We start from the raw sequence: 19,480 nt of genomic DNA on the forward strand, positions 1-19,480 counted from the left end.
ACCTGAGGGCTCACCATCTGGAGGGGCAAAGATGTAAGAATGGACCTGATGTGAGGCTCCCTTGGGCGCTGAGGCTCAGACAGGCTTCCTGGAAGAGGTGCCTTTGAGCAGAGTCCCAGGGACATCAGGGTGGGCATCGGGGGCTCCGGGCAGGAGCAGAGGCAGGTGCCAGGCATGGGTGTGGGGGCTGGAGCCTGGGCAGGCAGGTCACAGGCTCGGGCGTGGTGCAGAAGGTTCTGCCAGGCTGGGAGGGCCTCGGTGATGGGATTTGGCTGAACAGGTGCCGGCAGGGCTGACGCGAGGAGGCGACCCTCTAGGCAGGGAGGCACCTGCTCCAGGCCGTGTGGGCTGAAGAGGCGGCCAAGGGGGATTCCACTGTGCCATGTCCCACGGAGCATCATGTCCTGTGTCTCAGAGTACAGTCATGATGTCCCGGGGCTGAGGTCTCTTTGGAAGTGCCACTACAGTCTGCTCATGCAGCGCCCACTCCAGTGCTGGGCCCCTGGATGCAAACCCTGCGCCCACAGGGCTCCATGGGCAAGGTGGGCATGTCTCCATGTTCCTTTCAGATTCTGTCCCTCCCCACTTCTGGGAGGCGCTGGCCATGGAAGGGCAGAGCTGGGACAGTCCCTGAGCCCCTAAGCCAAGGCCTGAGCTACCAGAATCCCATGTGCGCCTTTCTGTCCCAACACGGTCCTCCTTCAGGGAGACGGGAGCCCCAGCGGGAGCGTGATGCTGGGGGCAAACGCTCCTCCACACCCCCTGCAGAGCAGCTCCTTTTCTGAGCCCCAGCTCTCCAGGCCCCCACGTCTCATGAGCACCGGCCCATCAGGAGGCGGGCCTGATGTGGGCGGGGGCACCCCACGGCCCCCTGCAGTGCGAGTGTCACGGGCCAGCTGCCAATCTGTAGAGGTCTTAGACGAATAAATGAAATGACGTGCATAACATCAAACAGAGGGCAGCCCAGAGGTCCTCAGCAGACCGCTGCTGTGAGGATGCACAATGGGCACAGCAGCAACCAGGCCCACTGCGGGCAGCGGGAGGACGCAACTGGCCCCACAGCGGAATGTGGCCAAGGGCTGAGCTCCAGGCCTAGCCAGTTGGTGGCCCGACAGCTCCACACCGTCACCAGGCTGAGGAAGACCTCACCCAGGGAGCCCCGGCCGGCTGCCGAGGCATCACCAGGCCCCTCACACCATCCATGCCCATAGTCCTCAGTATGCTGCACACATGTATCCAAGAACCTATCTATGCATATGCAAATGGGCACAGGGGATAATGTGCATGCCAAGTAGTGTGTAAGACATGTATGGTGCATGTGTAAGTGGTGCGTGTGAGTGTTTGGGTTCTGGAGTGTGTTATGGAGTCTGTGCCATGTACATGGCAGTCCAGCTGCTGCATGAACGTCCAAGACAGCAATCAGGATACAGAGGGGACATCATTTCATGTTATCTGAGGATGTTTCTTGCACCCTTTGATGTTAAACTCTGATCTCCAACAAAGGTGGCCCAGGGACGAGAATGCCCAGGGACATGTGCCTCCCTCCCCCATGGCGTCCCCACATGCCCCACAGCCCTCACCGAGTGTGCCGCATGGGCAGTAGTGTAGAGCACCCGAACATTGCCTGCTCTCTGAGAGGGCTGACCCTCCCCGGCTGCCTGCGCGGTCACTCCCAGCATGGCCAGCTAGCTGCAGTGGCTAGCGGGGCTGTGTGCCTTCCCAACAATGTTGCCCCAAGGAGACGTGCAAGCTCCCAACACATGTGCTGTATTTTGATTTATTATTAAATTTATTATTATTTATTGTTGCATTTTGAGTTAGTATACTGCTAAATGAGCACTAATTGCATATAAGAAACACATTTCTTGAGGTTTCTCTCTAGAAAGGAGGTAGATCTAATTACAGGGAGGCCAATCCTCAGCACACGTTTTCAATAACTGCTGGTCTCCATTGAACAATAGCCTAACGAGAAGCACGTTTAGGTGCAGCTGTTGGGCCATTCCCAGGTGAGCTTCTGGGGCCCCCACTTCTCTGCCTGGCCAGGTTCCCACAGGCCGACATGCTGCCATGTTGGCCTCAAAGCCATGGAAAGGGCCACACGCTGCCAACGGGACCAATAGGCACAGCTTGGGTGCAGGTGGGCGTCTGCACAGCACAGAGGCTTCCGAAGGGCAGGAGAAAGGCACAGGCCACAGCCACCTCTCCACCCATTTCTGTGGAACATTTTAATGCCTCCACAGGCCAGGCAACCCGGAGGATGGTGGCTCACAGCCCCACGAGGCCCAGCTCTCGGAGGTCCTGTCTGAGCAGGAGGAGGGCATGGTGGGTGTGGATCCCGGCCTCTCCAGTGGGGTGTTCTGGGAAGACCTCTCCATGAGGTGGACGCTGAGTAGAGCGGGGAGCACCCTGTGGAGGTCTGAGCAGGGGAAGGTCAGGGAGGAGGGAGCGAGCATCACAGCCCTGAGACGGGATGGGGCCACCGCCTGATGGCAGGCCTAGGAGTAGAGGTGGAGCTGAGCAGGGAGAGAGGTGGGGCCAGGTGGGGCTGCACGCGCGTGCCGGGAGGTCCCATTTTAGAGGTGGACATCTATTATAATGTCACACGCCCTTCCTGAGCACAGCCCACAGGCCCTACCAGTTGCCTGTTGAGAGCGCGTCGTCTGGGGGCTCTCCGTGCGCTCACCGAGCTGGGAGCGCATCACCGGGATCTGACCGTAGCATGTTTTCATCCTCCATCAGAGGGGCCTGTACCGACACACAGGCATCTATGACAAGCATACGGGCAACACACTCACGGTAAAGACTGTTTCCCTTGAGGTCAGAGCAAAGTGGGATGCCAGGTGAGATGGCAAAAAAGAAAAGTAAAGGCCCCAAATCTGAAGGGAGAAAGCAAGACTTTGATTTGCCAGGGGGGATTCTCTTTGCGGAAAATCTGATGAGATCTAAAAAAGCGAACAGAACCAATAAATGAATTTATCAAGTTTACAGGATAAAAGATCAGGTTTTTTTTTCTATGTGCTTGCAATAAACAATCAGAATTTTAAATTAAAAGCACAGTGCCATTTATAATAGCATAAAAATACAAAATACTTACTGGTAAATCTGACAAAAGCTGGGAAAGACCAGTGCATGAAAATGGCAGAACATGGCTGAGAAAATACTCTAAATAAATGGAGACACATTGTGTCCATGGGTCAGAAGACTCAGTTCTCCTCAAACTAATTTGTAGATTCAGTGTAACCCCTATTGAAATCCCAGCAGGCTTTTTTGTAGAAAGCGACACTCCAATTCTAAAATTCACATGGAAATGCAAAGGGCCAAGAATGAGCAAAACCACTTTGAACAAAAAGGAAATGGGAGGATCAGAGAGCTTGAGGCGTGCTGCAAAGCCGTGCTCATTGGACACACTGCCATCGAGAGAGACGAGCAATCAGCGCCCAGGGTGAGCACCAGGACATAAGCGCACTGGTAAAGAAAGGATACTCTTGACAACAAAAGATGCTAGACAGTCGGATATCCATATCTGAATAAAACATTCAATTCAAGGCTTTGTACCACATACAGAAATGAACTCAAAGTAGACCACAGATCTACATGCAAAACCTAAAACCATAAAACTTCTAGAAGAAAACATAGGAGACAACTTTGTGTCTCTAGTCAAAGATTTCTTAGACACAACACCAAAAGCATGACTCATCAATGAAAAATGTAAAAAACTGGAGTTCATAAGATTTAGAGTTTCTGCTCTTGAAAAATTTGATCAAGAAAACGAAAGGGAAAGTTTCATATTGGGAGAAAGTATCTTCAAATCACACATTTGGTAACATCTTTATATCCAGAATGTGTACAAAATACATAACTCTTATAATGCAATTGTAAGAAACTACCCAATAAAATTAGGCAAAGCATCTGAATAGACACGCTACCAAGGAAGATATGCAAATGTCAAATAGGCAGATGTTCAGCACGTTAGTCATCGTGAAATCTGAACTAAAGCCACACGTGGCGCCGTGGCAAGCACTGGAAAGGCAAACGCAGAGGCTGGCGAGGCTGTGGAGGAGCAGGGTGCTTGGCACATGGGCGGGAGGCAGCATGAACGATGGAAAACGCTGTGTCATGGCTGAAAGTTAGACGTGTGCCTCCGTCTGACCCAGCCACCCGCTCCCAGGTACGCACCAGAGAAGTGAAGTGTGAGTCTGTACAAGACTTGTAGGCAAATGGTTAGGGAGCATCACAGGTAACAACCAAACACTGGACAATTCGACACTCATTGACACTGAATGGATAAATAAGTGGTGGTGCATCCACTTAAGTGAGTTCTACTCAGTGCACAATGGAACCAACAGGGGGCACACAGCAGGCTGGCGGGTCTCAGGATGATGCTGAGAGGAGATCAGAGAAGACTGTGCGCTGTGTGATTCTGCCCCTGTGAACCTCTGTGAAACACAGGCTGATGCATGTAGGGGGTGCGGGCTGGCAGTCACTGGGGGTGGAGCGTGGGGGTGGGTGGCCAGAGGGCCAAGGGGGACGTGGGTCATGGGTGCTCAGTCCTTGACAGTGATGCTGAGTTCACAGGTGAGTACATATGTTGAAACTCATCGAATTTGGCACTTTATGTGTCTGGTTTGTGGTACGTCATGTCAAACTTCAGTAAAGCTGCTTTTTAAAATGAGTGTCATAAAAACAAGGTCCAGAGCATCGGCAGAGGCCACACACGGGCATGCGGGGCAGCGGTGCCATCCTACATACGGCAGAGACCCTGGAGCCTCTTGGCGCCACATGGCCCCCTCAGCCAGCTGGAATCAGTCACACAGCATCGGGACTCCAGGACATCCAGGACTTCAGTGAGTTCCAGAAAACCGTCCTCAGGTCTGTGGGAGCCTCCTTGAGCCTTAGTGCCCAGGGCTGGGCTTTCCCCAGGCCCCCCACATGGGGTCCACCTTGGGCTCCTCTGTGGAGGGACACCCCAGATGTGGGTCTCCCTGGCGTGGTAGAGTGGGGCCCCACAATCTCCATGAGGCTCGTGGCAGAGGCTGCTCGTGGGGCTCCAGAGGCTGGGGAGCAGGAGGGGTGAGCTTTCCACTGTTGCCATGACAACAGGGACTCCCACTCTCTGTCTGCAGCACCACTGTCCCGGGCGGGGTGTCGCCGAGGGGGCTGCCCCAGCCCTTCCCCGGGCGCTGTGGTTTGTGGTCATGCTGGTGCCGTGTGGCTGTGGACGCGACCCCGTCTCTGCCTCTGTGGCCACCTGGCCCCTCCGGCTGAGTTTTCGTCTCCCTCCTTCTTATAAGAACACCTGTCACTGCATCAGGCCAGTCCACTGCAGTGTGACCTCTTGCTGACTCTTTACATCTGCAGTGGCCCCATTTCCAAACAGGGCCACTTGCTGAGGGTCGGGGAGGACGTGAAGTTGAGGGATGCTGTGCAGCCTAGCACAGCCATGGGGCGGCCCTGCCTGTCCTCAAAAGCCCTGGGTCTTTGCAGTCCCACTGAAATGCACCCACAATGAAGGTGTGAGCAGGCCAGGCTCGGCCATGACTGCCAGGATGTCAGCATGCAGGCCAAGGGACAGCCCCAGCAGCTGCTGGGGAGGGGCCCTGCAGGCACAGAACATACAGGGTCCTTGCAGGAGGGGGCTCTAGGAGACTTGGGAGGGTGCTTGCCAGGGCAGGGTAGCTTGACTGAGGTTGGCAGAGGCGTGAGGGAGCTCCTGGCCCATGTCCCCAGAGTGACCAGCAGGACATGGAGCCAGGCCTCATGGTGGCTCCTAGCAGTGTGGGGGCCATGACCCAGCTCAGGCTTGTCCAAAGTGGGATGGGGAAGGGACGTGCTCAACAGAGCCCACTCCTAGGGCACTGTGTGTACATGCAGTACACTTCTCCCCTCCATGCCCCCAAACTCATATCTGGGGCTCTGTTCCCAGGGCACCAGCTCCTGATGACTCGCCTCTTTGATTGTGGTGGGTCCAGTGATGAGGCATGAGATGTGTCCTTCAGGGAAATAAATGCTTCCACACTGGCAAAGAGCTTTGCAGGCATTAAAGAAGATGGATTAGCCAGCATGGCCCATGTCTGTCTGAGCCTGCGCAGTGCCATTCATGGAGGTGGCATCTGAACTGAGGCCCCATTTCCAAATGGTCCTCTGCCCAGACACAAACCATGTTGGCAGAGGGATGCCGCTGGCCCAGAGCTGTGGCTGCTGGATGATGGGGAGCTCACAGACAGCAGGAAACGTCTCCTCCCAGGTGGTTCCCAGGCCCCAGTACACTCAGATGCACACACACACTCAGACACACACATGCTAACACACTCAGACACGTCCACACACTATCACACTCAGGCGCACATGCACCCATGTGCCCAGGACTAGGAAGCCAGAGGCAAACTAACTCCAGACCGTGTGCTGCACACGGGGCACATGCCAATTGTTTATTTGGCCAGGAGTGAGCCCATGAATAACCCCTGGCCCTCGCTTCCAGGAAGGAGAGCACCCGGAGCAGATTCCAGGGCCAGGAGGGAAGCACCCGAGCTCCTCGGGATCCAAGCCCAAAGAGCTGGAGCCACGGGTCTCCTGGCAGGACTGAGGCTCGATCCAGCACCACCTCAGCCCCTTCCCCAGCGCCAGCTCCCGCAGGACCCCCATGCGGGGTCAGCTCCCAGAATATTGGGAAAGTCTTGCCGCTAAACCCAACTGCCCTGTTCTCACAGACACTCTCAGGGGTTGACGTCTCTGCAAACTCACGGGTGCCTTTCTGCTTGGTTTCCTCTGTTCTGCATACTTCGAGGTGGCCTCAGCCTGCATGACCCTTGCTCCAGCCAGTCCAGGCCTGTGGTCTGCTGCTCTGCTGTGCTTCCAGGGGCGGGCCTAGCGCAGAGGATGGAGCATCTCAGAGGCACTCGAGCTGCCCGGGCAGTAGGCCAGGCAGGGAGCTGAGCTCTGGGCAGCCTCATCCTTCCCACTCTCGGCAGGCAGGGCCTGTGTTCCCAGAGCGGGGGCCCAGCTGGGCTCTCATCAGGCCCGCTGCTGCAGACAGACGGTGGGGGGGGTGCACATGGAGCAGGCCCTTGTGGGTGGCACCCTTGGCCCCACAAACACCCTGGAAGGTGTTATAAGAGAGTGTCTCCCATTCCTCTAAAATGGTGGTCCTCCCGCACGGTGCTGTGTGGCCTGTCTGGATCTCAAAAGCCGGAGGAGGTCAGGGCAGAAGGGCCCCTCAGTCACGACACCCGCCCACTGCACACTCCTGGGTCTCGGTCCCACTCTCCAAGGAGTTTACTCTGAGCAAACCCTGGGGCTGCATTTTCCCAAATGCACCCAAAGCTCTCAGACACACGCAGGGCTGCGTGGCCGAGGGCCCCCACTTGTGCTCCCACACATCTGTGGGGCCTGGGGGCTGGACCTTGGGGGACAGAAGAAGGCAAGAGGCTTGCACACAGCGCTCGCTGGGGACGTGGCCCTCCGTGAGCACAGAAGGGTGCTGTGCCCCTGCCCGAGACCTGCGGAGCTCAGCCCCCGGAGGACTGAGGCCGTTAGGCCTTCACTCCAAACGCCCCTGAGGACTGTGTCAGGCCTCTGAGACTTCCTACTGGGAGAAAGGGGCCTTGGGGAGAGCCCAGGCCAGCAGCATCTGAGGGCAGGACCCGCGGGGTCTGGTTACGGTGTGGCCCCCGGCCTGGTGCCCCTGAGGGTGTTTGCGCAGCTGCAGCAGCCATCAGCCCGGCTCACAGGCCACCTGTAGCCGAGGACAGACAATAAAACACCAGGGCTCCCCTTTCTGCAGGCTCCTCCCTGGGTCACGGGGGCTCCCTGGGGCTGGCCCTGCAAGCCTTGGGAGCTGTTTGGGGTGAGACAGGGTGGGGGCCCCTGCCCTGCCAGTCACCCATCTGGGAGGTGCTCAGGTAGAAGGAAGATCGCTCAGTTTGGGTCCCCAGCCCGCAGGCCGCTGTCATCAGCTTGGCAGATTTACAAGAACGGCCATGGCCAGCTTGAAAGGCAGCAGCAAGGAGGCCTCCCACCTGGGTAGTTCCCTGAGGAGGGGAGACGGCTCCCCCAGGTCCAGGAGGGGAGGGCCAGCCTGGGGCCACTCCCACCTGCCTTCCCTACCAAGACCCAGTTTCTTTCTGGGCCTTGGTCTGGGGACATGGCTGTGGGCTGAGCCCCATGGCCCTCTCCCCCAAGGCCTGGGTCAGGGCCACCCTGCCGAGACCCCCTGTGGTCCCCGTGGATGTCAGCATGGCTTTCCTGGAAGGTGGCGCTATTTGTGTGCACCTGCCAGCAGCCCCCAATGACTGACCTCTAACTATGGGGACAGTGCCAGCCAGCATTTTTCCTGGGCCCTGGCTGCATCCCCGCTCACACAGCCTCAAGAAAGCCACTTGGCTGTCAGGAAACCCAAGCCCGCTGCCCACCACCAGCCCACACAGACCACCAGGCACAGCCACCCGCCACTTGCTGGAGGCCTTTGGCCATGCCGAAGCCTGGGAGGTGAGGTTGTTTTGATGCCTGCTGACATATCCCCAGGGCGTATATTCTGCAGTGCTCCACGCAAACATGACTGGCGAATCAGGCTTAGGGTGGATTAATGAGGGTCACTTGCACTGACAGAGGTCTCCATGGCAAAGTGGGACCCATGGCCCTGACTCTGGGAGAAATCAAAGGCCTGGCCATGGGCTCAGGCTGAATCCCGGGGCCGAGCAGGCAGACTGGACCTCGGTGGTGCCTCGCCAGGCTGTTGACTCCTGGCACCAGCAGGCTTTTGGCCATGCTTGGTGCCCTGCCCCTTTCCCAAAACAGTGATGGGCACAGTTGTTAGGACAGAGGAAGAAAGATGAGTGAAAACACAGGAAATAAACTGGGGAAGTGGCACAAGAGGGTGATGAGGAGCAGGGGACCTGTCTCCCTGCGCAGGGCAGGCTGGGAGGGGCCGGCAGGCTCCTGGCTCGAGGACGTGCTGCCAGCCCTGTCCTGGCGCATGGGGTGGGCCAGAGGGCGGTGGCCTGGGCCTGTCCTGCTTGTCCTGCTCAGAGCCTCATGGGCTGAGCACATGCAGCCCAGATGGTTCAGTCCAAGAGCAGGTCAGGAACGTTAAAATAGTTTGGCATTTGGAAAAATTGTCTTATTTTAATCATTTATACTCGGTTTTTATATTATGTAAATAAACAGATTGGCCTATAATACTGAAAAACTCAAGGAGGTTTGAAGCACAGAGTGGGTGGGCATCCCCTTGGTGGGACCTCCTGAGGCGGTGCTGTCCCCGGCCGGAGTGCCACCGCCCCGGAGCGGCTGGTGGCCGTTTGCGGGCATGCTGTGGACTCTCTTCTGTGTCTCCATTTCTTAAACCGCTTAGCTCCCTATATGGATGCCCTGGGCTGTTCCCCGGCCCCGGGGAGGGGCAAGGAAGTTACTTCCAGTTAGTTCTGACATAACCAACCCAGGCTTGGTGGGCATCCTTGCCCAGCTATCTCAGCACTTGTCCCAACACCCCAAGATGAGCAGATGCGTCTGCCAGGGCGTTTGCCCCTGTAACTGCAGGTCATGAAGGGTGTGAAGAACTGTGTTTGTGGACAAAAATTTGCTCAAAAATATTCATTGCAATATGCCTTATAACCAGGAAAATTTGAAACAAGAAACACCTAAGTGGCCATGGCTCACAGAAAGGGTGAAATGCTACCCAGGCATTAAAACAGTGAGAAGAGATTTCAGCCCAGAGGCTGGCACCAGGCTACCTGCTCAACCGCCAGTCCCTCTGCCTAATTCTGCTAAGCCCCGGCTTGCCAGGTAACCTCCATGTGCTGGCGCCTCATTGCATGTGGGCCTGTGACGGCACCTGGTGCAGTGGAGGTGCATGGTGAGTAGAAGCGGTTTGCACGGTGCTGGGCAGACACTGTGACCGGCCTCTACTGCAGACCAGCTCAGGGGGTTGTGTGGGCAAGTCTGTCTTGGCGGATCACACGCTCCAACATTGGGAGGCCACAGGAGATCCGTCTGCTGGCGAGAGATGATGGTGGGGACAGGCAGATACAGCAAAGGTCCGAGGGGTGTCCCTCGGTGTCTTTAATCCTCTTCCTGTCGATCTGCATCTTTTTGTTGTTCTGCAATGGATACGTGCTTTGGAATAATAAACAATCAACGTTGGTTATTGTGAAAAATATAAACTGTATATCCAGGCTGACCTTCAACCTCCTTTCAGGACATCCTACCTCAAAAATCCAGAATTCCACCGGACATGGTCCACATTCCTCCTCGAGCATTCAGCATCTTGGCTTAAGATTTTTCTGAGTCATGTTAATAGTTTCAAGCAAACTCACAAAAGTGGTTTGTTCTTTTTTTTCTTTTACTTTTTTTTTTCTCACCTTTCCTCCCTGTCTCCCCATCTTTCAACTATGTAGTTTTTTAAAATCAGAAATTTGTAATGGGAAAGGCTGCGTAAAACATTTATTTTCTTTGATCTTGCAACAGGGGGAAATTGTGAATAACACCTGGCTTCAGAACCAGTGAGTCACAGGTTTTTAACAGCAGCTTTTGCGAGATCTCAGACTGGAAACCTATTGGCAGCCAGAGCGCGTGTCATTTTGGGGTCAGCTGGGAATCCACGTAATCGGGTGTCCCGCTCTCGGAATTCCCCTGCTTCTGGCCACGGTGGGCAGTGCCTCCAGGCCATCGGCAGAGTGGCCTCGCCTCCACGTGCCTCCCGCTAGTGGCTCCTAGGATGCCTGTCTTGGGAGCCAGCCACGCCTAAGCCATGGCCCCTCTGCCTCCCTGGGCTGAGCCACACTGAACATCATGCGTGGGTCTTGCACAAGCTGGCCTCACCTGGATGTTACAGGAAAGTGTAAGGATCTGAACTCTGGGTACTGGGCTGGCAAAACTGTGGACTGGGATGCTTTCTCGTCTTGCTATCCTTGCTATTCAAGCTGCAGGGAGCACAGTGTGACCACTGGACAGCAGCCTGCCCAACGCTGGGAGCTGGCAGACATGCCTGCTGTGGCTTTCATGTCACCACGAGTTCCTGAGTTGTTCAGTGCTGGAAGTGGGGAGCAGTGGCGAGCGTCACGTGAATTCCTCACTCGGCATGTGCTTTCCAGCTGTGCTCAGGGCTCCTCTCCCGGAGCAGAGGGACTGGCGGGCAGTCAGGGGCCAGGCAGAGCCGGCAGCAGGTGGGTCAGAGGTGCACTCAGAGCCCAGGAAGGAGAGGCAGGACGTGGGCTCCCCAGGACATGGGCTCCCTGAGGCCACCCGCCCGCCCACTTGGTGCTGGCAGCCCCTTCAGGTGGGGCATGCACCTGGCCGTCCGTGTGGTCCAGGTGTGCTTAGGGAGGACTATTAAACCAGGTATTTCTGCCACTTGCTGTGCGACCAGCTTCCTGACCGGAGTCCACCTGGCAGAGGCTCCTGGGATCACCCCCACTTTTCCCCAGGTTGGGACTCATGGACCCCAGCTCAGATGGCTCAGCACAAGGGCCTGATGGAGCAGGGCCAAACCCAGCCTGACTCAAAATAGCATCCAGGTACAGGGAAGCTGGTGAGGGCAGGTGAGGGCAGGTCCAGGGACACCCCTCGGGATGCCCAAGGTGGGGGCCCTTCCTTGCTGTGGCCTTGTGAGGACGGTGGCCTCTCGTTGGGGCCATGCACACCCTGTTTCTGCCCAGTAAACCCTAAGGCCAGTGCGAGTGGTCATGGGGCCTGGAGGTACCCTGGGCAGGGCTGTCCATAGGCTCAGCGTGGCTGGGGGGCCACGAGGCAGCTGGCTGCCCTGGGCTTGCCGAGCTTCAGGGGGTGCTGCCCGGGGCCTGCCTTCCTGAGCAGGTGCCTGGGGTGGCTCTGCAGCCCAGGCCAAGGACCCATGTTCTGACCCGACCAGGCCCCTCCCTGCAGACGTGGGTGACTGTTGGCTTGGTGAGACCTTTTCCAAGAGCTGGCTGATCCGACAAAGTGCCACAACAGGAAGCCATGCACTCCATCATGAAGGTGACAGCATCCCTGCCTGTCCACTTGGCCACGGCACTGGGATACACAGGCTGGCGGCCGGGACAGCATCTGTGCCTCCGAGTTCCAAGGCTGGAGGTCCAGGTGCCAGCACATCCAGGGTCCAGGGACAACTGCCCCTGGTTCAGGGCCTCTGTCTCCTCGCTGTGTCCCCGTGGTGGGGGGATGAGGAAGCTCTGGGGACCTTGGTAAGGACACTAACCTGCTCACGAGGGCTCCTCCTTGTGACCTCGCTTCCTCCAGAGGCCCGCCTCCTAGCCCCAGCCCGGGGGGCCAGGGCTCTGACAGGTAGCCTGGGGACCCTAGGCTCCTGCCCCACGAGTCTCTGGAGGTGGCGGGCACCCGGCTCAGCATCGTTCCCGACAGCCGGCACTGCCGGGTTCACAGCAGATGAGACCGAACTGAACCAAATTTCTGATGGATTTCTTCTTCCGTAGAAATTACTAATATTTTTTAAATCACAGACTATGAAAAGGGAACTTTTCATCCTAACTTTATGGCTGATTGTACAGCAGAATCATGTGAATGGCCTCCCGGCACTGGGGACGGCAGGGCCAACCTGCCAGCGGGCTGACTGAGGTCCAGGCTACTTTGCTGTTAGGTGGCTCTGTCTGGGTTTAAATCCCAATTCTGCTTATTAAAAAGTGTGGATTTGAGCAAGTAATTGAACTTTTTCAAGGCTCAATTTTGTCTGAAAAAGAGTGGGACCCATCAGCCTGCCTCGGGCTGTTGTGGGGACTGAGCCAAGGGTGACAGGGAGCCCGGTGCTCGTGCTCCCAGTCATTTCACACCCTGTGGTTTCGTATAAACCATTAGGACTGCACTGCCGTCACCAGGCTGCAGCATTCTGTGCCCAAATACGCGGATCGGTTTCCAGGGCGACTCAGCCACGGGGTGTCCCCTCCATAGCGGGAGCTTCACCTTCCCCACCCAGGAGGAAAGGGGCTGCTTCTGGACAGGACAGTGAAGGACCAGGGCAGGCCCAGCCCCCACAAGGTCACCCCGCCCGCCGCTGGTTCGCAGGCTGAGCCTGGCTGGGGTGCAGCCTTGCCAGCTCTGTCTCGCCCTCTGTGCTGCCTGCACGCTGCAGTGGCAGAGCCGTGTGAGCCCCAGACAGCGCTCCTCTCGCCCAGCCATCAGGGCCGTGGTGCAGGGCCTGGGAGGCGGGCTTTGAACGCAAGCTTGGCCTGAGCCTGCCGTGCTGCCCCGGCCCAGGCTCGGCGTCTCGCTGCCGTTCAGCTCAGCCCCAGATCCAAGGACGTCTGACGCCGATTCCCCTGGTGGCACGCGAGCAGGCAGTCAGGGTGGAGAGGAAATCCGCCACCGTGGTGCTTCCTCCTGGAAGGCACACTACGCACACTGCTCTGTGGTGGCACCATGGGGTGCAGAGACCCTGCCTCAGAAGCTGCTGTCTCCCCTGGGTGCCTCCCAGACCGAGTCCTCTGCAAACGTCCCCTGTCAGCCGCCTGGTGAGTAACCAGCATGTGACCTCCATGTCTATTTCTAGGCACCTTGTTCAATAAAGGTCAAGCTGGCCTCCCTGACATGCAGGCCACATGTCAGTGCCTGAGGCCTCCACTCCCTCCGATGTCACCACACAATGGAACCAGCTCCCTGCGTGGGGCTGTTCCTGTAGCTGGGAAGATATCTGCAAGTTCTGAGCATGAAAGTGACAGCAGTTAGCCAAGAAGACACGCTCACCTGGAAAAGCCAGTGGGAACGACGTCCACTGAGAGATCAAGGTCAGCGTCACCGGCGTGAGCCCTGTAGGCACCAGGAGCCCCATGACGCGTGCTCAAGGACACAGCACCATTTCTGGGGCATTCTTGCCAAGAATGCATGTCCTCAGTTCACTCACAAGGAAGCACAGACAGCGATTTGGACCAGGTAACAGGTCAGTTGAAGGGAGGGTGAGCCGGGACAGCCCAGACTGTGGGGCACAATGCAGGGTGGGGTCCGGGCAGTCCTGCAGGGCGGGAAAGGGCAGGCCTGTCAACGCACTGCTCGGCCCTCCTCTCCCCACCTGGGGGCCACGGGGAGGAGCCCCAGGGAGGATGGAGGTGCTCTGGGTCATGGTCGTGGCTTTTCTGGGAAACTGGAATTAGTTTGAGATAAAAGGGTAGAAAAAAAGAACATGTCCGGCAGCATTCAAAACACTTATTCAGCTGGAAACCGAAAGATGCACACACTACTCCCACAGTGGGGCTGCAGAAGAAAACGCTTTAAAATGTCACCCTGACTCACAGGCCACCAAATTCCCACAGACACAAGTGTTCATGCCCTGGTCCACTTCGCATTCGCCCGAATGACCCAGAGCTTCTCAGGCAGGCGGTGCTGCGGCTCCCCCATGTCCTGGCCCCCTAAGTCCCTGTGGTGGGGACAAGGCATGCCCACTGTGCAAGATGCCTGAGGCGTGTGGAGGGTGCAGAGCTGTCTTATGAAATAAGCCTTAACACTTCTGAGAAACCTCCCTGGAGAACCGAAACGGCTTTCATTTCAGATGGCAGTTGGCACACACATGTCCAGGATATGGCTCTCATGCCAGCGATGCTGGGTGGGAGCTCCCAGCCTCGGGGTCTGTTCCTCGAGTCACGTCCATGGGCAGCTGCACAGCTGTCCTTCACGGATGCCTCTGGACACAGCCACTGTCCCGAGCTTCGGTCCCTCCGTGCATGTGCGAGACCCTCCAGACCCCTACTCCCAGGAAAGCTGCTTCCCTTTGGCACCTGTGAAGCTGTCTCTTGGTTTCTCTTCCCCTTTGCCCCTGGGGTCCCAGCCCGGCCCCTCCCAGGTGCTCCTCATCCCTCGCAGTACCTCACCTTCTGCATGCTGACAGCATACATCCCACCTGCTAGCCCACGCCTGCCGGTGCATCAGGAGCATTCAGGGCATCCACTCAGCCTGTCGGGAGCAGGGCCCACCTGCCACCAGCTCCTGCCGCCCATCTGTGGTCTGCCCGGTAGACCAAGAGAGGCCCCAGCTCCTGTCCTCACCCCTCCTGCTGTGTGGGGACCCAGCTCAGCCCCGTCCCTCTCTGGGAGGGTGCAAGGTCTGAGCCCTGACACCCATCCTCTGCCACACACCAAGCCCAGGCCACCTTCCTGCCCACCTGGCCCAGCAGCCCCAGCAGCCCCGTGACCCCTGAAATCAACTCTGACCCACTACTCCCGGCTGGAGAGGTGTCACTGTCCCCTCTGTGCCCAGGACGAGGCCATGGTCCTCAGTGCCATGGAGCACAGCACAGCCCACCCTGTGCCTCTCCAGTCCAAGGCCACACACCCAGGGGGCCCCTCGGTGGGCTGCCACCCTCTGAGGCAGCAACCTGTGCTGTTTGCTGTTTCCTCCTATCTCAGGGCAACGCAGGGCGAGTGTGTGACGCACTTTTCCTCCCTCAGCAGAATGTGACACGCAGGGCTTTGGGTCCACATCTGCATGGGTGAAGCCGCACATCTCCTAGTTCTGGGAAGCTGTGCACATAAGCCTGGTCCTCAGGACCGTTCCCGGTGCTGCAAGCTCCTGGAGGTGAGTGGCCAGGGGTCACCCATCAGAGGCCTGTGGTGCCAGTGCTGAGAGCACCCTGGTGGGCCGTTGCCCTCCCCCAAGGCAGGGGACACTGGCTCCAGTTCATGCAGGGACAGCTTGAGCCCATCTGTCACACCCGTCCCCTGACAGTGACGAAGTGCCAGGAAGCAGCTTCTTGCTGGCTGTTGAGGAGGACCAGCTGCTGCAGGCAACCCTGAAGGTGCCAAGCTCCGGGTCATGCTTTTGCAATGGAATGTTTTAATCAAGATATTTAGTTAAGACAAACAAGACTTTCATAATATCTGACTTGCTGGAAAATCAGGAGATTGGAAAGCCTTGAGGGGTGGTTAAAGGGAGAAATCACAGAACTGAAATTAAGCCTCAGCCAGGACCCAGGTGGGGTGGGTGGGAGGAGAGCTCTCCTGCCACCTGGTTCCTGATTGTGTAGGTGATGTGGCACCCCAGGACACCTGTGCCGGGAGCTCAGAATGCCCTTGGGCCCCCACAGCAGGTGTGCAAGGTCAAAAGGGTTCTATCTGCAGAGCTGAAAGGTGGTCAGTGGAGCCTGTGGAGGGCAGGTGCCAAGCGTGGGGGCAGGGGGTGCACGTGGAACTTCTGCTGGAGTCACTCTGAGCTGAAGATGTCCTGGTGCAGGAGGGGCAGCCAGCGGAGGGCATGAGAGCTGGGAAGGCCCCCAGGTGTTGGCCTCACTGCGCTCAGAGTGCCCCATCTCAACATGACAGTTGTGCCTGCATGAAACAAAGGCATTTCCCTGGAGGTGTTGTAGAGTCCCCAGGAGGTCAGTTGGGGAGCTGATGAATCCCCACATACTCAAGGGGCTCAGGGGCTCAAAGAGGAAAAGGCGACTGCCTCCTCCACTTGGGAATCACCTGTGAAATGCTGTCTTCCTTTTGAAGGGGCCAGTTTGAGAGCTTCCACGAGCAGAGATCCTTGGGGTCAGAGGAGTGTGTGCCTCAGTCACTACAGAGGTCTTTGTGCAGGGGGCTTCCAAGGTCACAGGATCATCTTCACCTCTCCTCAGTTTTTAAGAGTTTCTGTGACAGTCATGTATTATTTAACTTAAATCAATAGTGGTTATTTAGAAAACATAAGGAAAGCTGGCAAGTGTTAAAAATAAGTGTAGCAATTCTGCAAATGAACCTGGGTGATCATCAAGTGGCATCGTTCACCAAAACCCCTGCATAGCAGACACACCGAGATGCCTGTTGTCCCTCAAAGTCCGGTGGAGGAAAAGTAGCAGAGAGGGCTGATGTTGTCAGTTCTCCTCTTACTGACTGTGAATACAGGCCCTCACACCATCAGTACGCTGTTTGCAAAGAGCTTTCACTGTCGTTCCCAAAGCCCTGCTAGCCTGTGGGAACAGAACACGGTTGATAGAAAGGCAGTTCTGCTGGGTTTTTCAAACACCAAGTGAACAATGACAAACTTTGGATCAGAGAGTAATTTGAGGGTGTTTTATGTGAAAGTGAGATATTTTAATATACATACAGTACCTAAATTAAATGCAGCACAATAATTTACTTTAGATTTCTTGCTGAATCATGGGTTTCTCTTACATTACAAATAGATGGAAACTGTACGTGACTTGCTAGAAGAGGAACTCATATGAATATTATTAAAGGCCATATTTAGTTGATTGTATACTTCATACATCAACAATAGATAATTTAAAGAAATTGCTTAAGACTTGTTTTCACATGCTATTCAAAACTGATGGAATTTTGAAATAAATCCTGAGAAATTATCTACCACTATTAAGTGCCCACAAGTCAAAGAGGGAGCGCAGGTTTTTGCCTGGACAAGAATCTTTAAAAGCAGGCACTTGAGGTTGTGCAGGGCACCTGCCACCTGGGACATTCGGGCCATGAGGCCAGTCACTGGGTGTGTTTGGAGGGAGCCTGTGCCCAGCAGAGTGGAGATGGGGCGGCCCCACGGTCTCCTGCTCCCGCTCAGGTCCAGGAGTGGGGCTGAGCGGCTCGCAGGGCTGTGCTGAGGGCTGGGGGCTGGGCATTTGGGGACGTGGTCCCGCCCTCAGAAAACTTCAAAAACGCATGTCTTCTCTAAGTTCAATTTCTACTCACGGGGATTGTTTGCTGGGTGTGAACTGTTCTGAGGCCACGTGGGTGTTAAGAGGGGCAGAGCGGGAGACAAGGACATGTGCCTGCTGCCGCAGGGAGCTCTGGACTGGGCGTTGGGGGCCTGCTTCCCCACCCACCCCGCAAATCTGGTGAGCAGCCTTCCAGGAGAAGGGTCTTACATTCCCTGTCTATGGAGCCGGGGGCAAGGTGGGGTCCCGAGGCGCAGGCGGCCGTCCCCTTGCTCCCGGCGGTCAGTGCACCCGGGAGATGCCACACAGCCTCGTGCCCAAAAGATGTTCCCTGCACCCCGGGCAGCTGCTTCTGGCAGGAACTCCTCTTTGTTTTGCCAGGTCCCTTTGTCACGTGCAGGCAGGGCCTGGGGAGTGTCCGCCTTCCCCTCTCTCACCAGGAGGCCGAGCTGGTGGCAGTGTGCAGAGCGGCCTGCTATTTCTCCAACCACCTCTGGCCACGGCGTGTTGCTGCATCTCGCCTCCGCCCTGTCCCGCTGTCCGTGTGTCCCCAGGACGGAAGCCCCACCCTGACTCAAATCTTTGCTTTCTGAGCTCTCGCCAGAGCCCTCATACGCGGCTGCAGCTCAGACCCTCGGCACCTCTGCCCGAAGCCCAAGCTGCCTCCACACCGTTAGCCCAGGGGCAGTCCCTGGTGACACACACCAGAGAGGTGGGGACAGCGCCGACTCCTGGAGCTGAGGGCGGGGACTTCCCCGGGGCTGAGCTGGAAAGAGGGAGTTGGGGGATTTAGGAGATAAATCTGACACTTTGGTGATGGTGGAGGGACCTGGCACGAGACCCACAGAGGGGTCAGGCTCTGATGCTGGCTTCCCCGGAACCGGGTGCCAGCCAGAACTGGGCGCAGGACGGGCGTGCAGCAGCAGGGCGTTTGGATCAGGAGCTAAGCTGCGAGTTTTAGGTGGAGCTGGAGATGCAGGACAGGAGGGGGCTGAAGCTGAAGGGGCCATTGTCGCTCCTGCCCTGGGGTGCCCAGAAGGCCAGGCCTGCGGTCCTGACCCCCAAGCTGTGCAGAGCCGCAGTCAGTGTGGGAGACTCCACCCAGCAGCCCCATAGGAGGGATGCCCCGCCTCCAGGCCCCTTCCCTGGGGTTTCTCTGAGTCCTGCGCACTGTGGCCTGGGAAACCCAGCGGAGTGAGGGGCTGAGAGCCCTTGGGGGCTGGAGGTGAGGGCCGAGCTGGCCGTGGGGGCCCTGCTAGAATATAGAGCAGTCCAGAGCAAGGGTGGGGCCATAAGAAGTGTTTCTCTCCTTCTTTCTTCCTAGGTCTAAATTTGGAAAAATTCGCAACCTAAGGGCGGGCGCCCTGGAAATGGCCCTGAGGGTCCACCTCCTGGGCCCTGGCCTCCGCCCACCCCACCCCGATCATCAGAGGAAGGCCATCTCAGAGGCACAGTCATCCTGGCTGCAGGAGGGGACCACATCCTGTCTGACAGCAGCTCCTTGTTAGCTGTGCAGGCCCTGCTGCCAGTCGCTCCCTGTGTGCTCGGTGAGGGGAGAAGCTTCCCCCACCCAGTGAGGGGGCCAGGGGAGCTGCCAGCTCGCCTGTTCCCACTGAGGCAGGGAGGGGCAGAAACCAGGCTCAGCATTCCGGGGCCCCTGGACCTTACACAGAAGCAGCGGGGGCCAGCCCAAGGTGATTCCTCTGTCTTCCCCAAATATCTGGTCTCCCTCAAGCCCAGACACTGTGAGCCACCCCCTTCAGGTCTCGGCAGCAGCGTGTGGCTGGATGGACACACACGGACGGGGCCCCGGACCTCAGATGTGCAGCTCATGGGGTGACTGTGTTCCGTCGTCCCCCAGGATATCCTGGGGGCCTGGGTGACCGTCACTCACTCAGGACTGAC

At 57.3% G+C, this 19,480-nt stretch overlaps 1 long non-coding RNA gene across 1 annotated transcript; it reads left to right on the forward strand.

Annotated features, from left to right (window-relative positions):
- The first annotated feature begins 13,097 nt into the window (after positions 1–13,097).
- Positions 13,098–19,230, forward strand: LOC118932772 (uncharacterized). The gene is made up of 3 exons (XR_005032892.2): positions 13,098–13,879; positions 18,180–18,287; positions 18,900–19,230. It is a non-coding gene; the product is annotated as an uncharacterized LOC118932772 (long non-coding RNA).
- The last annotated feature ends 250 nt before the right edge of the window (positions 19,231–19,480 follow it).

Source organism: Manis pentadactyla, chromosome 12 (assembly GCF_030020395.1).
Source record: "Manis pentadactyla isolate mManPen7 chromosome 12, mManPen7.hap1, whole genome shotgun sequence".
NCBI lineage: Eukaryota > Metazoa > Chordata > Mammalia > Pholidota > Manidae > Manis > Manis pentadactyla.